Below are 16,659 nucleotides of genomic sequence, written 5' to 3' on the forward strand. Positions count from 1 at the left end.
CACCACTCTATTACGGTTCGGGTTGTCGGAGCTCAATCCCAGTGACCTCTGTAAAGAGTCTGCACATCTTCCCCATGGAATGTGCATGTTTTCTCCGGGTGCTCCAGTTTCCTCCCACGAACCAAAGATGTGCCAGTCAGTAGGTTCATTGGTCATTGAAAATTGTCCAGTGATTCATGTGGTCCTCCACTGGTCGGGGTCAACCAAGGATATTGTCTACGTGATATGCAAGTAGGGCAGTAGGATATAGAGATGCTCCCCCTCTCCATGCAGCTGATGAATCCAAAGGAAAGTCAGAGACCGATACAGTTTGCCACTAATGCTGTTGCAGGAGTTGCCAGTCAGCATTGAACTCAACATAGGACTGCCTTAGGGGCTCCATCTCCAGATTTTACTCCCAGAGCCTTCCTCAGTAGTGGGCACGGCTGCAAAGCAACGGAGGTTTGAGTTCAGAGTTTCCCTTCTCCTAGGTGGGCCACCAACCATAGCTGACAAGTCCCATCTGCCCGAAGCAACTGGTTTTAAGGCATCAATAATCCGTCTTTGCCCCTCCTGTCAGTAGAAATGGTTCCAGCAGGCTTAGTAGCTAAGCCACATGTGAGAGGCTATACACTTGGTTGTCAGAGGCTATATGAGACGCACACCATTGGGAGCATTTAATAGGTAGTGGCAGCTTATGCACACTACCGCCCTGGGATATAACAACCTTAAGGAACTACGTACCATGATTGGGGGTGTATGGGGTGTCAGGGAGGGGTAGCACCCCTGGTGGGGGAACATGTCGCGTCTTTTTCATGGCGGTTAGTCCACCTTTGGTCCCCACCTGGCACTCAGCTCTCACCTGTGGCTCCCCGTAGCTGTTTGCATGCGACAGCGGCCACACCCTAGTCAATGACTTCGACATTGAATTCTCCAACTTTTGGTAATTCCCTCCCCCTCCCTTCCCAGTTTCACTCTGCCCCTCCCCCAGCTGCCTACTACCTCCCTCATGGTTCTGCCTCCTTCTACTACCCATTGTGCTTTCCCCTATTCCTTCTTCACCTTTCCTGCCCATCCCCTCCCTGCTTCCCCTACCCCACCCCTTTATCTTTCCCCTTACTGGTTTTTCACCTGGAACCTACCAGCCTTCTCCTTCCCACCCTCCCCCCACCTTCTTTATAGGGCCTTTGCCCCTTCCCTCTTCAGTCCTGACGAATGGTTCCGGCCTGAAACATCGACTGATAATTTCCACGGATGCTGCCCGACCTGCTGGGTTCCTCCAGCATGTTGTTAGTGAAACTATTTATTGTGGTGGTTAGGATTTGAATCAAGCCAATTTTCCCCTAGGTAATACCAAGCTGCTTCAGTGTTTCCAAAATTACAATTATCCAGGACAGTGTAGACAACCGATTCACATTCCTTAATTTCTAAATGTAGGAAGGCTTCTGTAGAGGAGTCACTCACAATAGACTACCTGCCTTTATCCTGCACTTATAACCCAGTGCTTAGGTGGCTACTTGAGTTAAAATTCTGGTTAATGTAGATCCCCACGGTGGTGTTAATGTTGAATGAGAAGGGATGTGTTTGTATTCTCATTTCTTGGAAATAACTAGCACTTTAGTGGGCCATATCCAAATGTAGCCTCTGTCCTGCTGCATATGGACATATCCCTGAGGTACAAATACAACAGGACACTATGAAATTAAAAACATGCATCCTCACAAATGACATTCAAATGGCAGGAAGACTTTTGAAAAAGGAATAGAAGGTGCCAGAAGCCAGAACATAAAATGGCTCAACAAATACAGGCATCTTTACTTGCATATGGCAGGATTCCAGCCATTAGAGCTTCCCTTGATTTTTATTGACTTCAACTTTACTAAACTACATTTATTTAAAAACCGAACACTGACCTCAGCTGTGGAAATTATGACCCAGAGTTAAATTGTTTTGACAGAATTGAAACTGAACAATGGTCAATGAGATCAATTCTTCTGCTTGAAACCTTTAATGGCGGTTGGCAGACCCACACAAGGTGCATTGCTGCCACCTACTGATCTGGAGTGCGGAGCAAAGAAACAGGAAGTACACCTACTAAGTTTACCCCTCCTCCCAAAAAACTCAAATAATACTGAAAAGGCTAATGCTTTACAGGAAGTCAAATACACACTTACGCACTTACATATATACATTACGATGGCAGTGAAACCTTAATAAAGTTAGACGAGAAAATCTGCAGTTGATGGAAATCCAAGCAAAACACAAAGATTGCTGGAAGAACTGAGCAGGCCACCGTAGTATCTATGGAAAAGAGTAAGGTTTCGGGCCGAGACCCTTCATCAGGACTTGTGAGGTTCTGATAAAGGGTTTTGGCCCAAAATGTCGACTGCTTACTCTTTTCCATGGATGCTGCGTGGCCTGCTCAGTTCCTCCTGCACTTTGTGTGTGTTGTCCTAATAAGCTTTCCATATTAAACTGCGCCAGTTCCAAAGACCTCAATTTAACAATTAGCTGTTTCCTTTGCATCTCATTTTTTTTCTCCAACGGTGTTCTGAGAGGCGGGACTGCGCAGGCGTGTGACGTCGGGCAGTGCAGCGCGGCAGATTTAAAAGGGCAGACATCCTGCTTCAGGTTTGATTCGAAGAAGGAGTCTGAGAGTCTGATTGGGAGTGCCGAGAAAGACATTTTTGAAATTTTCGTTATTTTTTTTCTCCAACGGCGTTCTGAGAGGCGGGACTGCGCAGGCGTGTGATGTCGGGCTGTGCAGCGCGGCAGATTTAAAAGGAACAGAGCCTCATAGAGCGGGCAGCGGAGTTTGCGGGCTGCGGAGTGAGCCGGGAGCAGAGTGAAGACTTAAGGGCTTCGGCTCAACGGGCTTAGGCGGAAACAGGCGAGGAAGGTTTGGCATTCATTTTCTGTTGTTATTTGAGGAGAGAGGCAGTATGAGTGTGAGGGCAGTTTGCTGTTCTCGGTGCCGGATGTGGGAGGCCCTGGAGTCTACAAGCCTCCCGGACGTCTACATCTGCGCCAAGTGCATCGATATGCAGCTCCTTAGGGACCGCGTTACGGAACTGGAGCTGCAGCTCGATGACCTTCGTCTGGTCAGGGAGAGTGAGGAGGTGATAGAGAGGAGCTGCAGGCAGGTGGTCACGCCGGGGCCACGGGAGGCAGACAAGTGGGTCACGGTTAGGAGGGGGAAGGGGAAAGGTCAGGTAATAGGGAGTACCCCGGTGGCTGTGCCCCTTAACAACAGGTACTCCTGTTTGAGTACTGTTGGGGGGGACAGCTTACCCAGGAGAAGCGACAGTGGCCGTGCCTCCGCCACAGAGTCCGGCCCTGTAGCTCAGAAGGGTAGGGCAAGGAAGAGGAGGGCAGTTGTGATAGGGGACTTGATAGTAAGGGGGTCAGATAGGCGATTCTGTGGACGCAGTCCAGAGACCCGGATGGTAGTTTGCCTCCCTGGTGCCAGGGTCCGGGATATTTCTGATCGTGTCCAAGATATCCTGAAGTGGGAGGGTGAGGAGCCAGAGGTCGTGGTACATATAGGTACCAATGACATAGGTAGGAAAAGGGATGAGGTCCTGAAAGGAGAATATAGGGAGCTAGGAAGGGAGTTGAGAAAAAGGACCGCAAAGGTAGTAATCTCGGGATTACTGCCTGTGCCACGCGACAGTGAGAGTAGGAATGCGATGAGGTGGAGGATAAATGCGTGGCTGAGGGATTGGAGCAGGGGGCAGGGATTCAAGTTTTTGGATCATTGGGACCTCTTTTGGCGCAGGCGTGACCTGTACAAAAAGGACGGGTTGCATTTGAATCCTAGGGGGACCAATATCCTGGCAGGGGGATTAGCAGGGGCTACTGAGGTGACTTTAAACTAGAATGGTTGGGGGGTGGGAATCAAATTAAAGAGGCTAGGCGTGAGGAGGTTAGTTCACTACAGGGGGATGGGAACCAGTGCAGAGAGGCAGAGGGGTGTAAAGTGAGGGTAGAAACAAAAAGTACTATGGAGAAAAGTAAAAGTGGCAGGCCGACAAATCCAGGGCAAGTATTAAAAAGGGCCACTTTTCAGCATAATTGTATAAGGGCTAAGAGAGTTGTAAAAGAGCGCCTGAAGGCTTTGTGTGTCAATGCAAGGAGCATTCGTAATAAGGTGGATGAATTGAAAGTGCAGATTGTTATTAATGATTATGATATAGTTGGGATCACAGAGACATGGCTCCAGGGTGACCAGGGATGGGAGCTCAACGTTCAGGGATATTCAATATTCAGGAGGGATAGACATGAAGGAAGGGGAGGTGGGGTGGCGTTGCTGGTTAAAGAAGAGATTAACGCAATAGAAAGGAAGGACATAAGCCGGGAAGATGTGGAATCGATATGGGTAGAGCTGCGTAACACTAAGGGGCAGAAGACGCTGGTGGGAGTTGTGTACAGGCCACCTAACAGTAGTAGTGAGGTCGGAGATGGTATTAAACAGGAAATTAGAAATGTGTGCAATAAGGGAACAGCAGTTATAATGGGTGACTTCAATCTACATGTAGATTGGGTGAACCAAATTGGTAAAGGTGCTGAGGAAGAGGATTTCTTGGAATGTATGCGGGATGGTTTTTTGAACCAACATGTCGAGGAACCGACTAGAGAGCAGGCTATTCTGGACTGGGTTTTGAGCAATGAGGAAGGGTTAATTAGCAATCTTGTCGTGAGAGGCCCCTTGGGTAAGAGTGACCATAATATGGTGGAATTCTTCATTAAGATGGAGAGTGACATAGTTAATTCAGAAACAAAGGTTCTGAACTTAAAGAGGGGTAACTTTGAAGGTATGAGACGTGAATTAGCTAAGATAGACTGGCAAATGACACTTAAAGGATTGACAGTGGATATGCAATGGCAAGCATTTAAAGGTTGCATGGATGAACTGCAACAAATGTTCATCCCTGTTTGGCAAAAGAATAAATCAAGGAAGGTAGTGCACCCGTGGCTGACAAGAGAAATTAGGGATAGTATCAATTCCAAAGAAGCAGCATAAAAATTAGCCAGAGAAAGTGGCTCACCTGAGGACTGGGAGAAATTCAGAGTTCAGCAGAGGAGGAGAAAGGGCTTAATTAGGAAGGGGAAAAAAGATTATGAGAGAAAACTGGCAGGCAACATAAAAATGGACTGTAAAAGCTTTTATAGATATGTAAAAAGGAAAAGACTGGTAAAGACAAATGTAGGTCCCCTGCAGACAGAAACAGGTGAGTTGATTATGGGGAGCAAGGACGTGGCAGACCAATTGAATAATTACTTTGGTTCTGTCTTCACTAAGGAGGACATAAATAATCTTCCAGAAATAGTACAGGACAGAGGGTCCAGTGAGATGGAGGAACTGAGCGAAATACATGTTAGTAGGGAAGTGGTGTTAGGTAAATTGAAGGGATTGAAGGCAGATAAATCCCCAGGGCCAGATGGTCTGCATTCCAGGGTGCTTAAGGAAGTAGCCCAAGAAATAGTGGCTGCATTAGTGATAATTTTTCAAAACTCGTTAGATTCTGGACTAGTTCCTGAGGATTGGAGGGTGGCTAATGTAACTCCACTTTTTAAAAAAGGAGGGAGAGAGAAACCAGGGAATTATAGACCGGTTAGCCTAACGTTGGTGGTGGGGAAACTGCTGGGGTCAGTTATCAAGGATGTGATAACAGCACATTTGGAAAGTGGTGAAATGATCGGACAAAGTCAGCATGGATTTGTGAAAGGAAAATCATGTCTGACGAATCTCATAGAATTTTTTGAGGATGTAACTAGTAGAGTGGATAGGGGAGAACCAGTGGATGTGGTATATTTGGATTTTCAGAAGGCTTTTGACAAGGTCCCACACAGGAGATTAGTGTGCAAACTTAAAGCACACGGTATTGGGGGTAAGGTATTGGTGTGGGTGGAGAATTGGTTAGCAGACAGGAAGCAAAGAGTGGGAATAAACGGGACCTTTTCAGAATGGCAGGCGGTGACTAGTGGGGTACCGCAAGGCTCAGTGCTGGGACCCCAGTTGTTTACAATATATATTAATGACTTGGATGAGGGAATTAAATGCAGCATCTCCAAGTTTGTGGATGACACGAAGCTGGGTGGCAGTGTTAGCTGTGAGGAGGATGCTAAGAGGATGCAGGGTGACTTGGATAGGTTGGGTGAGTGGGCAAATTCATGGCAGATGCAATTTAATGTGGATAAATGTGAAGTTATCCACTTTGGTGGCAAAAATAGGAAAACAGATTATTATCTGAATGGTGGCCAATTAGGAAAAGGGGAGGTGCAACGTGACCTGGGTGTCATTATACACCAGTCATTGAAAGTGGGCATGCAGGTACAGCAGGCAGTGAAAAAGGCGAATGGTATGCTGGCATTTATAGCGAGAGGTTTTGAGTACAGGAGCAGGGAGGTACTACTGCAGTTGTACAAGGCCTTGGTGAGACCGCACCTGGAGTATTGTGTGCAGTTTTGGTCCCCTAATCTGAGGAAAGACATCCTTGCCATAGAGGGAGTACAGAGAAGGTTCACCAGATTGATTCCTGGGATGGCAGGACTTTCGTATGAAGAAAGAATGGATGAACTGGGCTTGTACTTGTTGGAATTTAGAAGATTGAGGGGGGATCTGATTGAAACGTATAAGATCCTAAAGGGATTGGACAGGCTAGATGCAGGAAGATTGTTCCCGATGTTGGGGAAGTCCAGAACGAGGGGTCACAGTTTGAGGATAGAGGGGAAGCCTTTTAGGACTGAGATTAGGAAAAGCTTCTTCACACAGAGAGTGGTGAATCTGTGGAATTCTCTGCCACAGGAAACAGTTGAGGCCAGTTCATTGGCTATATTTAAGAGGGAGTTAGATATGGCCCTTGTGGCTATGGGGGTCAGGGGGTATGGAGGGAAGGCTGGGGTGGGGTTCTGAGTTGGATGATCAGCCATGATCATAATAAATGGCGGTGCAGGCTCGAAGGGCCGAATGGCCTACTCCTGCACCTATTTTCTATGTTTCTATGTTTATGTTTCATAGGAAATGCATTCAAACCATATATGCTGCACCGTTTCTTGACAAGTGCACTCCCTACAGATGCCTGTAACATGCATAATAATTCTGAATGAAGAATTAATCAACCTAGTATGTTCAATACGCAAATGTGTAAATATAATTTCTTCCATCTTTTATATTCATCTCCCAGTTGAGTTCCCACCATTCTCTGAATTTTATATAAATTCTGTCCTTTTTTCCCCTTTTCACAACTTTGTTAACTCAGTGATTGAATAGACTTTTTAATTATGACTTTCATCTCCTCCTTATGCAAAGGCGCCACTACATTTACTGTATAATCTTAATTTTAAATGATTGCTCGGCTAGAATGTTTGCCACCTCAACATGGGCTAAAACCCGTATGAAATGTTTACACAGGCCTAGAGCCTGTGGTTCCCACAGATGTCGTCCAATTGTCTGGCCTACAATTTGAAGTACCTGTTTTAATAGATGTCAAAACCAAGAATGAATCAGAGCACAGAAGTACATAATCAGGGCATACAACTTCGACCAATTTCAAGACAACCATCTCAGATGTGAATACCGATATTTTGTCTGGTAATCTTTTCTTAATAGTCATCTGAAATGTTGGAATATAAATAGAAACACCTGAACAACCGGTCACTGGATTTTTGCACCATCCGTGTAGATTTGCAAGAATCGATAATATTTGCCTTGAATGTATAGCTGAACTTCCTGTGCCACTGATATACAATCACTCCTCATCTTGATCTTTTCCTGAATTCCCAAATCAACCACAGACAAAGGGAAAAGCCATGGATGAGTGACAAAAAGGGGTACACTGGGACCATAATCCACATTAAACAAACCAAGATTTTGTGCCCATTTATTTTCCATCCACCCCACCCAAAAGTGAAGCCCTTGTGAATGCAGTGCTCCCAACATCCTACTAATGTTGCCAATATTGAATGACCAACTTTATGTCCTCTTACGTTAACCCAATAAATCAATGTTAACTGTAACCTGCGTAGATGTAAAGGTACTTCACCCATTTTGACCAGTAATGCCGAAATTGGGGATGATTTAATGGCACCACAACACAATCTCAAAGCTTGAGCCTGAACTTTATCTCGGAACTTTAAGGCCACTGGTGCAGCTGACCTATAAGCAACACAGCTAAGATCAAAGACAGATCTGATTAAAATAATATGCAATTGTTAAGTGATCTCCTACTCACACCTAACTAAACACCTGAGCACATTAACAATTTTTTTACACTTTTCCAGGAGCTTATTCACATACATCTTCCATGTTAGCCTAGTGTCTGTCCATAATATGAGAAACTTTACCACTAATTTTTGTTTAAGAGGTTTCCCAAATAACTTGAGAGCAATTGTGGGTGTAATGGTCCTTTTAGAAAAACAGGTAACTTGAGTCTTTTGAACAGCAAATTTAAAGCCCCACCAACATCCCAATTCCTCTACTTCATTAATATCTGCTTGCACTTTCCTAACTATATAATTTATATTCCTGCTTCTCTTCAGTGATATCAATTGGTTATTAGTGAGAAATAAGAGTGGCCCATCAAGTCTGCTCTGCCATTTCATCATGGCTGATCCAATTTTCCTCTCAGCCCCAATCTCCTGCTTTCTCCCCATATCCCTTCAAAAATCTATCAACCTCTGCCTTAAGTATACATATAGACTTGGAGTCCACAGCTGCCTGTGGCAAAGAATTCCACAGATTCACCACTCTCTGGCTAAAGAAATTCCTCCTCATCTCTGTCCTAAAAGGACGCCCCTCTATTCTGAGGTTGTGTCTTCTGGTCTTAGACTCTCCCAGCATAGAAAACATCCTCTCCAAATTCACTCTATCAAGGCCTTTCACTATTCAATAGGTTTTAATGAGGTCACCCCTCATTCTCACTGTATTGTAGTCAATTCAGGCCCAGAGACATCGAATGCTCTTCATATGAGAAGCCATACAATCCTGGAATCATTTTCATGAACCTCCTTTGAACCCTCTCCAGCTTCTGCACATCCTTTCTAAGGTAAGGGGCCCAAAACTGCCCTGAGGGGCCTCACCAGTGCTTTATAAAGTCTCAACATTACATCTTTGCTTTTATATTCTAGTCCTCTTGAAATGAATGCTAACATGGTATTTGTGTTCCTCACCACAGACTAATCCTGCAAATTAACCTTTAGGGAATTCTGCACAAGAACTCCCAAGTCCCCTTGCACCTCAGTTTTTGTATTTTCTCTCCATTTAGAAAATAGTCAGCCCTTTAATTTCTTCCACCAAAGTGCATGATCATACACTTCCTGATACTGTATTCCATCTGCCATTTCTTTGCCCATTCCCCTAATCTGTCTAAGACCTTCTGTAGTCTCTCTACACTGCACAAGCACTGCATAATGCATTGCTGACAAGAGCTTCTTCGCTGATTGGAAGTAAACTGATGGTGTGATAATTAACTGAACTGGGTTTGTCTGTTTTTTAGGAGACATGGGCAAGTCCCACATTATTGAGTTCACTGGTGTTCCAGTGAAAATGCAGCTAATTCTGGAATCCAAATGTTCAGAACAAATGCTTGGATGGTGTTTGGGATCTCTGGCTTTTACATTATCTAGTGTCTACTGCTACCTCTTGCTGTCAAATGAGGAGTGTTGAATTGAAGGTTAGGATTTCTGATGGTGGAAGACTGCAGGAGAAGCCAGAAATAGTTTATCCACTTGGCAATACTGACTAAAGATGGTTATGAATGCTCAGCCTTAACTAAGCAGAGAAAAGGGTGAAAATGATTACACATCAGCTCGACATGTGACTTCTGAAGTCTTACTTCTTCCAGCATCAACCTAATTGCAGGTCAATTACAGATCTCCATTTACTATGCCCTTGTGATGAATAAGTGTTCTGAAATACAATAATCATGAAAAATTCAAGTTCAATACAATGTAATTCAGAATAACAAAGAAATATGCCAAAATTTAAATCTTCCTCTGCTGCCACAAGTAACAAATGAAGAAGAAAAAGCTTTCATAGAATCACCTGAGTTAAGTTGCAGCTTTAATGAAGTGATTTTTTTCCTGAAATTAGGTGGGAGTCAAATCGTTAAAACTTTTATCAAAGTTAATTCAAAACTGTTGAAAAACACAAGTACTAACAAGGCGAAGAAGCTCATTTATGATGATTCAGTGTGCAATGCTATTTAAAGAATAAAAAATGAGGTTGTTAATAATTTACCATTTGTGAACTCTTAGTATTGCATTCTTGAACTTGGCAAAATGATTTTCTCTATTGTATCGTGAGGCAAACTATAGAGATCAACATACTACAGGCACTTTGTCATGTGAAAAGTGACATAAAAGCTATTTAAGAAGGGTGGGAGATAGCAGAAAGGAAACTATAGACCTGCTAGCCCGACATCAGTGGTTGGGAAATTGTTGGAGTCGATTGTTAGGGATGAGATTACGGAGTACCTGGAGGCACATGACAAGATAGGCCAAAGCCAGCATGGTTTACTGAAATGAAATCCTGCCTGACTAACCTACTGCAATTCTTTGAGGAAAGGTAGACAAAGGAGATGTAGTAGATGTGGTGTACTTGGATTTTCAGAAGGCCTTTGACAAGGTGCTGCACATGAGGCTGTTTAGCCAGATAAGATCCCATGGAATTACAGGGAATTTACTAGCATGGTTGGAGCATTGGCTGATCAGCAGGAAACAGAGAGTGGGAATAAAGGGATCCTATTCTGGTTGGTTGCTGGTTACCAGTGGAGTTCCACAGGGGTCGGTGTTGGGACTGCTGCTTTTTATGATGTATGTCAATGACTTGGACTATGGGATTAATAGATCTGTGGCTAAATTTACCGATGATGCAAAGATAGGTGGAGGAGCGTGTAGTGTTGAGGAAACAAAGAGCCTGCAGAGAGATTTAGATAGTTTAGGGGAATGGATAAAGAAGTGACAAATGAAATACAATGTTGGAAAATGTATGGTCATGCACTTTGGTGGAAGAAATAAACAGGCAGACTATTATTTAAATGGGAAGAGAATACAAAATGCAGAGATGCAAAGGGACTTGGGAGTCCTTGTGCAGGATACCCTAAAGGTTAACCTCCAGGTTGAGTCAGTGGTGAAGAAGGCAAATGCAATGTTGGCATTTATTTCTAGAGGTATAGAATATAAGAGCAGGGATGTGATATTGAGGCTCTATAAGTCACTCGTGTGACCACACTTGGAGTATTGTGTGCAGTTTTGGGCTCCTTACTTTACAAAGGATATACTGACATTGGAGAGGGTTCAGAAAAGGTTCACGAGAATGATTCCGGGAATGAAAGATTTACCGTATGAAGAACGTCTGGCAGCTCTTGGGCTGTATTCCCTGGAGTTCAGGAGAATGAGGGGGGATCTCATAGAAACATTCTGAATGTTAAAAGGCCTGAACAGATTAGATATGGTAAATTTATTTCCATGGTAGGGGAGTTTAGGACAAGAGAGCACAACATCAGGATTGAAGGATGTCCATTTAGAACAGAAATGCAGAGAAATTACTCTACATAGAAAACATAGAAAACCTACAGCTAATACAGGCCCTTCGGCCCACAGAGTTTGCCAATCATGTCCCTACCTTAGAAATTACTAGGCTTACCCATAGCTCTCCATTTTACTAAGCTCCATGTACCTATCTAAATGTCTCTTAAAAGACCCTATCGTATCCGCCTCCACCACCGTTGCCAGCAGCCCATTCCATGCACTCACCATTCTTTGAGTAAAAAACTTACCCCTGGCATCTTCTCTGTACCTACTCCCCAGCACCGTAACCTGTGTCCTCTTGTGGCAGCCATTTCAGCCCTGGGAAAAAGCCTCTGACTATCCACACAATCAATGCCTCTCTTTAGCCAGAGGGTGGTAAATCTGTGAAATTTGTTGCCGCGAGTGGCTGTGGAGGCCAAGTCATTTAAGGCAGAGATAGATAGGTTCTTGGTTAGCCAGGGTATCAAAGGGTATGGGGATAAGGCAAGGGAGTGGGGATGACTGGAAGAATATGGTCTTATGGTCTTATAAACAGCACAGTCCAATGGCAGATATTGTGTGACACCAAGATACCTTAAGTATAAAAGTTCTTTGGGGAGTGGCGGCCACTGTGGAATTAAAAGTTTTTAATCATTTCTAAATTTAAGTATTTCTACTATGTTACTTAAATTCTTGGACAAAATGTTTTGCTGTCTGATTAGGAAAAGGAACACACATTGTTAGAATTAAAAGAACAATGAGGAGCCTTTGCTTGCAGATAGATAGATAGATAGATAGACATACTTTATTGATCCTGAGGGAAATTAGGTTTCATTACAGTTGAATCAACCAAGAACAGAGTACAAACATAGCAATACAAAACCACAAACAATCAAATAATAATATGTAAACCATGCCAGACGGAAATAAGTCCAGGACCAGCCCATTGGCCCAGGGTATCCGACCCTCCAAGGAAGGAGCTGCAAAGTTTGATGGCCACAGGCAGGAATGACTTCCCATGACGCTCAGTGCTGCATCCCGGTGGAATGAGTCTCTGGCTGAATGTACTCCTGTGCCCAACAGTGTAAATGATGTTACACGCCGACATCGGGTTGGCAGAGGGAGGGATGTACACAACAACCACAATTGCATGTGAGATTTCCCTTGGCAAATAATATGGCCAGAGTCCAACAGCAAAAAGTTCAATATCCGGGCTACAAACACGTTCCTCGATCGTAATATGACCAGGATTGCACCATCCGTTGTTAACCAGAACAGCAAGCCCCCCTCCTTTATGCTTACCGCTCTCAGTGCACTTCCGGTCAGCCCGAACGGTTTGGAAGCCCTTTATGGAAACGTTTTGGTCGGGTATGTCCTCATGTCAGTAAAACACATAACACTGCACTCCCGAAATGTTCTCTGACTCCTGGCTAGCACCGTCAACTCGTCCATTTTATTACCCAGCGATCTCATATTGCCCATAATGAGAGAGGGGCGACATGGCTTATAACTCCTCTTCTCCATAAGTCTCTGTTGTCTCGACCCGGTCCTCTTCCCTCACCTTTTTGATCCCCCCCTGTATCCTCTGTGTGTTTTCCTCCAGATTTCAGCAGGGGTGTCCGCCGCTCCATTCGCTAAACCGGCCAGCAGAAGCTCAATCAGCTGGTCCCTGGAATAAACAATGCGAACATACTGCTGCCCCGCTAATGAGACGTGTCTGAATGTAACTATTTCCAGCGCTAAAAACCCAAATAAAGTTCTCCCCACCAGCAGGTTAGAGAGGGTACAGCTTCAACGTGTTACCATGAAAAAAAATACAACAAATAACATAAGTTAAAAAAGTAAGAAAGAAAAGTATTCTGTAAGTTTAAGATGTATGGGGTGTCAGGGAGGGGAAGCACCTCTGGTGGGGGTACATGTCACGTCCTTTTCAGGGCGGTTAGTCCACCTTTGGTCCCCACCTGGCACTCAGCTCTCACCTGTGGCTCCCCGTAGCTGTTTGCATGTGACAGCGGCCATACCCCGGGCAACAGCTTCGACAAGCCAGCTAAACAAGGTGAGGGTAGCCGACGGGTCTCAAACCCTTGGTGAGATAGGGAGTTGTCTACCCCAGCACGTGAAGACAGACTCTGGCAGATTGAGTGGATGAGACCAATGGAAGGTCCAACGGTCAAAAAGGCGGTCTCTGCAAGTGTTGTGGAATGTGTAGAGCAGGACAAGACACAGAAGACGTCCTGGTCATCCACTGTGCCAAGTCCCATCTCCAGCCATCTCGTCTCTGCCTTGCCACTGGATCCAGATGGGAATTGGGAAGAGAGAGTGAGGCTGACGCTGCGCAACTTTCCCTCACTTAAATCCAAATCACGCGCTAGTCTCAACACCATCTGGTGTCGAGGTCCTCATCGACGTCAACGATGGACGAACATTGAAGCTTAAGGTCATAAATTCATTATTAGTGGCTCCCAATTTTCAGGAAGTGTCTTTCTTTCAAAATTGTTGTTGATAAATTTCACCTGTAAAATTCAACCCTTGTTTCATCCATATGTACCACACTCTCTACCCTCCTTTTCTAAATTATAATGCTCACCAGTACTGCAATTGCTTATCCCACAATTCCTTTTTAGTTTAGCCCATCACAAACAAGACAAAATCTACAGCTGCTGTAAATCCAAGCAACACACACAAAATGCTGGAGGAACTCAGCAGGCCAGGCAGCATCTATGGAAAAGAGTACAGTCGACGTTTCAGGCTGAGACTCTCCAGCAGGACAAGGTTGAAAATGGAGGCTGGCAGATACTTAAACTGGAAGGAGTGGGGTGCAAATCAAAGATATGTGTGTGGAGTGTGCCTGGCTTGCTGAGTTCCTCCAGCATTTTGTGTGTGTTGCTTAGTTTAGCCCATGTCCTATTCTTAGTAACAAGAATGTTCAATGTGTTAAACAATGCTAATAAAAGAACATTTCTTACAGCAAAAAAACATTGCAGAAATAAGAAATCAGAAATAAAGACAAAAATATTTTGCCACTCAACAGGGCAGAGAGCAACAGAATTAATACTTCATGTCAGTTCTGATTAGTGGTCATTGACCTGTTAAGTGAACTTTTATTTCTCTTGAGACAGATTTTTCTTAAAGTTATTCTTTCACATCTTTCTTACCAGCTTCTTCTGGTTAGCTTGTTCTTACAGGATTCCATGCATAAATAATCTAAGCAAGAAAATAATGCGTCAGCATACATGACTAGAATTTTTAATGAAGTGATCATCTGATCCTTCTCTTCCTCACTAGCATTATTGTTAACGCAGGTTCATTAGGTATGTTGATATTACCTTGCTGTGCTGTCTACCTCTGTCTGACATTAAGTTTTAGATGTTGTTAAATCAGTATTTTCTGCAACTAATTTTAGTTACATCGAACTAAATGGAAAGTGTGGCACAGAGAAATCCCATTAATCCCTGCCACTTCTTGCTGGATTTTTCTCCGCTTAACCCTCCTGCTGTCGTTTCTTTTCTAAATCTATCAGTTTAATCTTTTTCTCCTTTCTTCATTAAATGTTTGTCAAGGTTTTCTTTAAATCAGCCTGCTCACTGATATTGCTGTAGGAGGTGAAATCTCTTGGCCTTTACGTCAGCAAGGGGCTTCCTGGCGTTTAGTAATCCACCCCCATTGGGATACCGTGGTTCAAGTGAATGGTAAAAAGGTGCAAAGGACTCAATCAGCTTCATAATTGGAATTAAAAGTACATATGGAGTACGAGGTATAAATGCAAACTAACTGGGTTTAAAATTTCCAAACATGGCAAATGTGATGGATAAAATGAACTTAGATGCAATCGTTTGGGACAATATTTGGCGGTAGTATTTGAGCACCAGATATTACTGTCTGTACTGTATTCAGAAGGAAAAAAAGAGTAGGGGCTACAACATGCAAAACAGGAGTAGGAACAGCCAATCAGCCCTTTGAGCCTGCTCCACCATTCACTAAGATAATGGGGCAATCCAGTCTTCACCTTAGGACTACTTTCCCACATTCTGCACACGTTACTCTGAATTGCACCCCGCTCCTTCCGGTTTAAATGTCTGCCAGTCACCATTTTGAATGTATCCTATGACTCCACCTGAACTCTGGGGTTGAGAAGATCCACAATCTTCTGAGATAAATCCTCCTCACCTTATGTAAGGAGTTTGGATGTAGGCAATGCATCCATCTATGTATCATCAGCAAATTGAGTGAACCCAGTCTTGTTCCTTTCATGCAAGCCATTAATATTGTGCACTTATAATGGAGTGTAATGGAGCAGTCACCCTGTCATAGGAAAGGGATGGTTAAGATGGAATGAGTGCAGAAAAGATATATGAGGATGTTGCCAGAATTAGAGGTCTTAAGTTGGCATAGACTTCTGGTAAGATGGCAGCATGTTTGAACACAGCAGTTGCTCGGGGGCCAATCAAAGGTGTTTTTGTCTTTTTTATGATTGTAAGACAATGCTGGACATTAGGAGTACTGCAGGTCTACCCCATCATCGAGCTGCTCATTGGCATAGGAGCTAGATTCGGTACGGACTGTATTACTGCCTGCTCCAGGAAGTCAGTGGAGTTGATGCATGAACAGTGAATGATTGCCTTGGGCGTTTCTCTTGCAATTGCAAGACCCTGTTAGATATTGATAATGCAAAATGCTGTAAGTCCATTTGCCTTGTTTATCAGTGAGACACACGGCAGCGGAGCTGCGTGGCCTCAGTTGTAGTGAGGACTAGGCCTCAAGCCACGGGCTTGCCTGTTGCAGCAGTCCAGGAGACTTGATGACAAAGGTGGTGTAGTGCAGCATCCATGCTGGGTTGTGGACTGGCCTTCCCATCGGTGCTGCCTTCTAGTGTTCGATCAGCAACAAACTGGATTGTGCTATCGTGTCACTCAGGGACTTGGGCAATAATATATTTTTTAGTGTGACTGTAGGGTTTACTGCTCTCTTACATGTGCTGTGTGTGTCTTGTGCTGTGTATGATTGTTGGTACTGTTTTTGTACCTTGGCCTCGGAGGAACACTGTTTCGTTTGGCTGTATTTCTAGGTAATCATGTATGGTTGAATGATAACTAAATTTAAACTTTTAGGGAAAGACTAGCCAGGCCAGGTCTTCATTCCTTGGAACAGAATGATGAGTGGGTTGCAATC

This window comes from Mobula birostris, chromosome 7 (assembly GCF_030028105.1).
Source record: "Mobula birostris isolate sMobBir1 chromosome 7, sMobBir1.hap1, whole genome shotgun sequence".
Lineage (NCBI taxonomy): Eukaryota > Metazoa > Chordata > Chondrichthyes > Myliobatiformes > Myliobatidae > Mobula > Mobula birostris.